This window comes from Muntiacus reevesi, chromosome 2, assembly GCF_963930625.1.
Source record: "Muntiacus reevesi chromosome 2, mMunRee1.1, whole genome shotgun sequence".
In the NCBI taxonomy this organism is placed as follows: Eukaryota; Metazoa; Chordata; class Mammalia; order Artiodactyla; family Cervidae; genus Muntiacus; species Muntiacus reevesi.
Genome location: NC_089250.1, coordinates 257578050 through 257584605, shown reverse-complemented (window position 1 = coordinate 257584605; position 6556 = coordinate 257578050). Strand labels below are relative to the sequence as shown.

Here is a 6556-nt window from a genome sequence, read left to right as displayed (position 1 = left end):
ATGTGTTCACTGCTTGTTTAACACAGTGGCTTGACCAAGCTCTTCCTTGCAAACTCCACCCTTACTGAATGCCCCAGTCACATGAACCAAACTCTCAGTGACAGATTAACATACCTCACATTTCTATTAGTTGATCCCATCCTTGAGGCGTCATCCTCTGTGCATTTCTCTTACTTTAGGACCTGTCCTTTAGGACCCTTCCTTGATATGCAGAGCTAATATAAATCCTGCTCTTCTGCAAGATTCAAGCCCCGACCCCTCAAGCTACTCCCCTGTGCCATTACCAACTAGGCTACCAAGGCAAAAAGCATTAAGGTTGGCAATGCAGCCACAACACAATTATTGGACCAATAACACATGATAGAACTTTTAATGCATTAATCCTGTAAACCAAAAGTATGAATAAATATTATGGGCTATTGGAACCCAGGAACGTTTTTTAAGCATGGATATTTTGGACCAAGGACCATTTGGTATACAACAGAGATGTTCATGGACATTTTCAGCAGGCCCTACTTCTGGGTATATATCCAAAGGAAATAAAAATAGGATCTGAAAGAGCAACCTCTACTCATGTTGCAGCATTATTCACAGTAGCCACAAATGAAAACAGCCTAAACTGCTCATTACTGTATGAATGGATAAAGAAGATGTGATACACACACACACACACACACACACACACACACACACACACACACACACCACACAATGGGATGCTATTCAGCCATGAAAAAGGGTAGTAAGATAAAGAAACAGGTGTTTGAACAATGAAAGTGGCCAGTGGTAATGGCTTGAACAAGATTCAGGTACTTGTGTTGAGCAGGCTGGAGTCAGGGAGGCTACAGCCCAGGGCCTGACACATGGGCCAGAGGTGCCATGGAGACAGGAAAGCCTGGAGGGTCTCAGGCTAGTGCCCTGGCAGATCTGCTAGCAGTCAGGACCTACTCAAGTGGTCAAAAGCTACCCTGAGTCTCTCTCCCTGGTTCTATACCATTGGTGACTGCCCCATCCTCTCTACCCCTTCATTCTGTAATGTTCTTTAACCTCCAGGATTCCCAGGGAAGTGCTATGGTGAGCAAACTCATGGATTCCCTCTTCCACTGCCCTGGGATAAGCATACTTCCAAGACAGTCACCAAAGCCACAGATATAGGGCTAGACCCACAAGCACATGAAGCCCATGCTCCTTATGACTAGAGAGCGTCATAACTAGACAGACATAGAGACACTAGAGAGTCATTTCCTCATCAAAGCCGTTGTTCAGTTTTCTGGCATTCACAACACCACAGTGTTGTCTACAGGTCTGCCACTACCTCAGCATTATGACTAGGCGTGACAATCAAGATAATGCTAACATTCTTATGCACAGCTGGGCAAATGTCACAATCTGGACCACAAAGGCAATGTGTCAGTCCCTTAAAAGACACATTAAAATTCACTCGTCTTTTCCTCCTAGAATGCTAAGAACAACCCTGAGAAGGTTTCAGAAACCGTGGCTCCAGCCGCCTACTTCTATGGGAAGGCAGAAACAAGGTATCACAGAGTAGCACAAGAGCCCCAGGCAGCTTCAGGGTGCAGATGGCAGGTGATCCCTACCCACCATGGGACTTTCACACCCACTGTTAGTCTCATAGCAGGCTGCTAGGAGTATGTTTTAGGGGAGACATATGCTTGGAACAGCCTAGGACTGCAGAGCGAAGTACGTGTGCTGGCAACACGAAAAGCCTAGAGTCAAAAATGGCACTGGATCAGGTTCCCATACCATCTTAAGGACTCTGCCTCAATTGCTAGTCACCCACCTCTCTGAGCTTGTCTTTCCATTGGGACCACAAGGATAATGTAGCATCCACCTCCCAGGATCACTGTAAGGAGTCAGCAATATAATGTACACAAACTTCAGTAGCATAATCCTAACTGCAATGCAAGACCTAGGATCTCCATAGTGAATGTTCAGTGTAATTTTAAATGATTATTAGAGTGATTATTAGAGTAAATCAAGGCTGTATATTGTCACCCTGCCTATTTAACTTATATGCAGAGTACATCATGCAAAACACCAGGCTGGATAAATCACAATTTGGAATCAAGATTGCTGGGAGAAGTATCAACAACCTCAGATATGTAGATGATACCACTCTAATGGCAGAAAGTGAAGAGGAACTTAGAGTCTCTACATGGGGGTGAGAGTGCAGAGTTAAAAAGTTGGCTTAAGACTCAGCATTCAAAAAGCTAAGATCGTGGCATCTGGTCCCATCATTTCATGGCAAATAGAAGGGGAAAAAGTGGAAATGGTGACAGATTTTATTTTCTTAGCCTCCAAAATAACTGTGGACATTGCCTGTGGCCATGAAATTAAAAGACACTTGCTCCTTGGAAGAAAAGCCACGACAAACCTAGACAGCATATTAAAAAGCAAAGACATCACTTTGCTGACAAAGGTCTACATAGTCAAAACTCTGGTTTTTCCAGTAGTCATGTATGGATGTGAGAATTGGACTATAAAGAAGGCTGACTGCCAAAGAATTGATGCTTTCTAACTGTGGTGCTGAAGAAGACTCTTGAGAGTCCCTTGGACTGCAAGGATATCAAGCCAGTCAATCCTAAAGGAAATCAGTCCTGAATATTCATTGGAAGGACTGATGCTGAAGCCGAAGCTCCAGTACTTTGGCCACCTGATACGAAGAGTTGACTCATTGGAAAAGACCCTGATGCTGAGAAAGATTGAAGGCAGGAGGAAAAGGGGGCGACAGAGGATGAGATGGTTGGATGGCATCACCAGCTCAATGGACATGAGTTTGGGCAAATTCCGAGAGATAGTGAAGGGCAGGGAAGCCTGGTGTGCTTCAGTCCATGGGGTTGCAAAGAGTCAGCCACGACTTACCGACAGAACAACAAAGAGTAATACAGGAAAACAATCCTTGATCTAAAGATCTTTTATCTGTTGCACTACAATTACCAAATGAGGCCTCCTGAATGATGGTCCACAACAGACTGCATGCATGTGACCTTGAAGACAGTCTGTTCTCAGCTTGATTGACTTTTCAGGAAATTAGTGCTTATGTAAATTTCTCACAGTCAGTAAGTATCTAGAGAAGGCCAGACCACAAACCCTCTGAGGTCCTGGTCAGGTCCTCTGGGGGCGGCTGCCCTGTCCTGCTTTCATCACAATCTCTGTTCTTGACCTGCTCAGTGGCTGCCCTTCAGCTAGTCTCCTGAGCCTGTTTCAGGAGCCCTGCCTTCTCTCCTACAAGCTGGCCTGGAAGTTAGTAGACAGTTGACCGAATCCTACCACCTGGTTACTTTGACATGATCTTATATCAAACCTGAATTTATCAAGATTCTGCCAGTCCAGAAGTCTTACTCAGCACCAAGCTGAGTCCTAAACACCCAACTCCCAGGAGCCCCTAGCAGGTAGAATCTCAAGAGGACCAGGCAACACAAGCACCTTGTGGTCCATGCGTCCTGCCTTCCTGGGCCCAGGAGAGACCGCTGTGAGTGGAAGAGTGAGAAGGGGCAGGTTCTTAGCAGCATCTAGGTGATCCTGGTTTTAACAGTCCGAAGCAGAGGCATGGCCTGACTTGTCAAGACATTGTTAAAGAACCCAATATATTACTTACTTCATCGAGTGAACTTTCTTCTTTTAATACCTCTTGCCTTGGCCTTCTTTGGCTATTGTTACCTGAATCCAAGAAGCCAGAAGTTGGAAAGCATCCTAACTTGGGCAAGCAAGGTTCTTAGAAAAACCCATGGTGAACAAGGTGTAAGATTATCAAGCATGTTGAATCTCCAGCCAGATGTACTAACACCCCCTAGGAAAGATGTCCTTCCTGTGACCCCCTGGCTGGCTCCCATCATCTGGGACAGGACTTTCAACACCGACATCCTGAATGAACAGTTCCAGCTTCAGAATATCACCATTGGATTAACTGTGTTTGTTGTAAAAAAAAAAACATTTTCCACCTGAAGCTATTCCTGAAGACAGCAGAGAAGTACTTCATGGTGGGACACAGGGTGAACTACTATATCTTCACTGACTGGCCAGACTACTTTCCTCGCATTCCCCTTCAGAAAGGACGGCAGATTGTCATCCTCAAGGTCCAGAGCTGTGACAACTGGCAGGAGATCTCCATGCACTGCATGGAGGTGATCAGAAATTTTACTGAGCAGCGCTTCCACGAGGAGGTGAATTACCTTGTATGTGCAAATGTGGACATGAAGTTTAGTGATCATGTGGGCATGGAGATCCTCTCCTCCTTGTTTGGCACCCTGCATTCTTACTTCTATGAGCTTAGTCGAGAAAACTTCCCCCATGAATGCCGGCCTCAGGTCACAGGCCCGTATTCCTGAAGATTAGGGGGACTTTTATTACACAGGGGCCTTATCTGGGGGGTCCGTGCCAGAGGTTTACAAACTCACCAAGGCCTGCCATGAGATGATGGTGATTGATCAGGCCAATCACATTGAGGCCACGTGAAATGATGAGAGCCACCTGAACAAATACCTGCTTTATACCACAAACCTACCAAGATCCTCTCCCCTGAGTACATGTGGGCTGAACAGAAATCAAAGGGTGTCTGGGATGAGCAAAAGCCAGGGTTGCCTTACAACATAAAGAGGATTAGATTTAAAACTGTCAACTAATTGCAACAAAATCAGGACTTACCAAAGGAAGCTTCCAGAAAGGACTCAGAGAGAGGTGATGGCCAGGCAGTTCTCTTCCTCCAGACATTAAATTAAAACCAGTTTTATAAGAAAGGGTGTAACTCTACTTCCTTTCAGAGAAGGCAATGGCACCCCACTCCAGTACTCTTGCCTGGAAAATCCCATGGATGAAGGAGCCTGGTGGGCTGTACTCCGTGGGATCGCTAAGAGGCGGGCACGACTGAGTCACTTCACTTTCACTTTTCACTTTTGTACATTGGAGAAGGAAATGGCAACCCACTCCAGTGTTCTTGCCTGGAGAATCCCAGGGATGGGGGAGCCTGGTGGGCTGCCATCTATGGGGTTGCACAGAGTTGGACATGACTGAAGCGACTTAGCAGCAGCAGCTACTTCCTCCCCGCCCCCCCTTTTTTTTGAGAGAAACTGCTAATGCCTCTCACCATCCCCTGCAAATTCAGACAGGCCTGTCCTCTCTCCCCAACTCTTCATACACCAAACACACACCTTAGGCTGGCCTGATTCCAGAACTCAAACACACTTCCTGAGTTGGCACCACCTTTAGCTTCTATGTGCTCCTGGCACCCTTCAGGATGGAGGAGGCCGAGGTCGGAGGCTGGGGTGGGGGGAGCAGGGAGTCTTAGCTTGCCCTGGTGTTTCAGTGATCAGAGATGAGATTTTTTTTTCCAGGACAAGTAAAAATGCTCCTAGACACAAAGGCTCTTGTTTGTGTCTAGACAGGAGTCTGTTGTGGTCTGTGCGGGAGTTGGAAAAGAATTTCCAGATGTGAGGCAGAATGAGAGGAGAATAAAGTTTATTTGAGTGGGATACACAGAAAAGTGGGCCAGCTCAAAGGTGAGCCGAACCCTTTTGCAGGCTAGCAGCCAATTTTTATAGTCTCAAGACAGAGAAAATTCCTATTGGAATGGTGGCATTAGGTGATTGATTAGGATGCTATAAGGTGGGTAATAGGGTAGGCATTTTACCTAGTATGGGGTCAGGGAACTGGTTGGTTTAGATCCAGAGGTTCATGGCAACGGTTGCTATGGGGCTTGGTCAGTTCCAGAGACTTTTATCCTGTGACCTTTGTATAGGGCTCCAGACACCCCTCTCTGGCTACTGCTCTGGTCCAGACCTCATGGTTATTCTTGGATACAGGCTAGCAAATTTTTCTCAAGATCTCCCACTTTCATTTTCATTACCACCCCCATGTCCACTCTACCCTAAGCTGCCTTTGGGAGCCTTTTATTTTTTTTAATGGGGTTCCCCCAAAATGTTTTAATTTCTTTTATAATGAGAGCTGATTTTTGCTGTATACTTTCTTGCATTTTCTTTTCTTTTTTAAAGAAAAAGAAGAAAGTGAAGTTTCTCAATGGTGCTCAACTCTTTGTAACCCCATGGACTGTAGCCTGCCAGGCTTCTCTGTTCATGGGCTTCTCCAGGCAAGAATACTAGGGAGGGCTGCCATTTCCTTGACCCATCTTGACCCAGGGATCGAACCAGGCCTCCTGCATTGCAGGCAGACTCTTCACCATCTAAGCCACCAGGGAAGCCTTTTTTTTTTTTTTTTTTTTTAATTAGTGTATAATTGCATTACAATGTTGTGTTAGTTTCTGCTGCACAACGGAGTGAATCAGCTACATGTATACATACATTCCTTCCCTTTTGGACTTCCCTCCCACCTCTGGGAACCTTTTAAAGCCCTAACTCTAGGTTCAAAAGCCTCCATGTCCACCATCCCTTTCAGATAAAGCCCTAACTGCTCAACCTGCCAGCCACTCCAAATCTATTTCCTGTAGACAGGAGACTAGAGAGGAGACTGGCCCCAGGTTTCCCAAATACTCCACTCAAATGCACTTCCAAGCCTTTCCCACCATGGTCCCTCTGCTTGTAAC

The 6556-nt window shown here is 45.9% G+C and overlaps 1 pseudogene; it reads left to right on the top strand.

Moving 5' to 3' along the window:
• Positions 1 to 3777: 3777 nt before the first annotated feature.
• LOC136157482 (histo-blood group ABO system transferase 1 pseudogene) lies at positions 3778 to 4643 on the top strand (annotated as a pseudogene).
• Positions 4644 to 6556: the final 1913 nt, after the last annotated feature.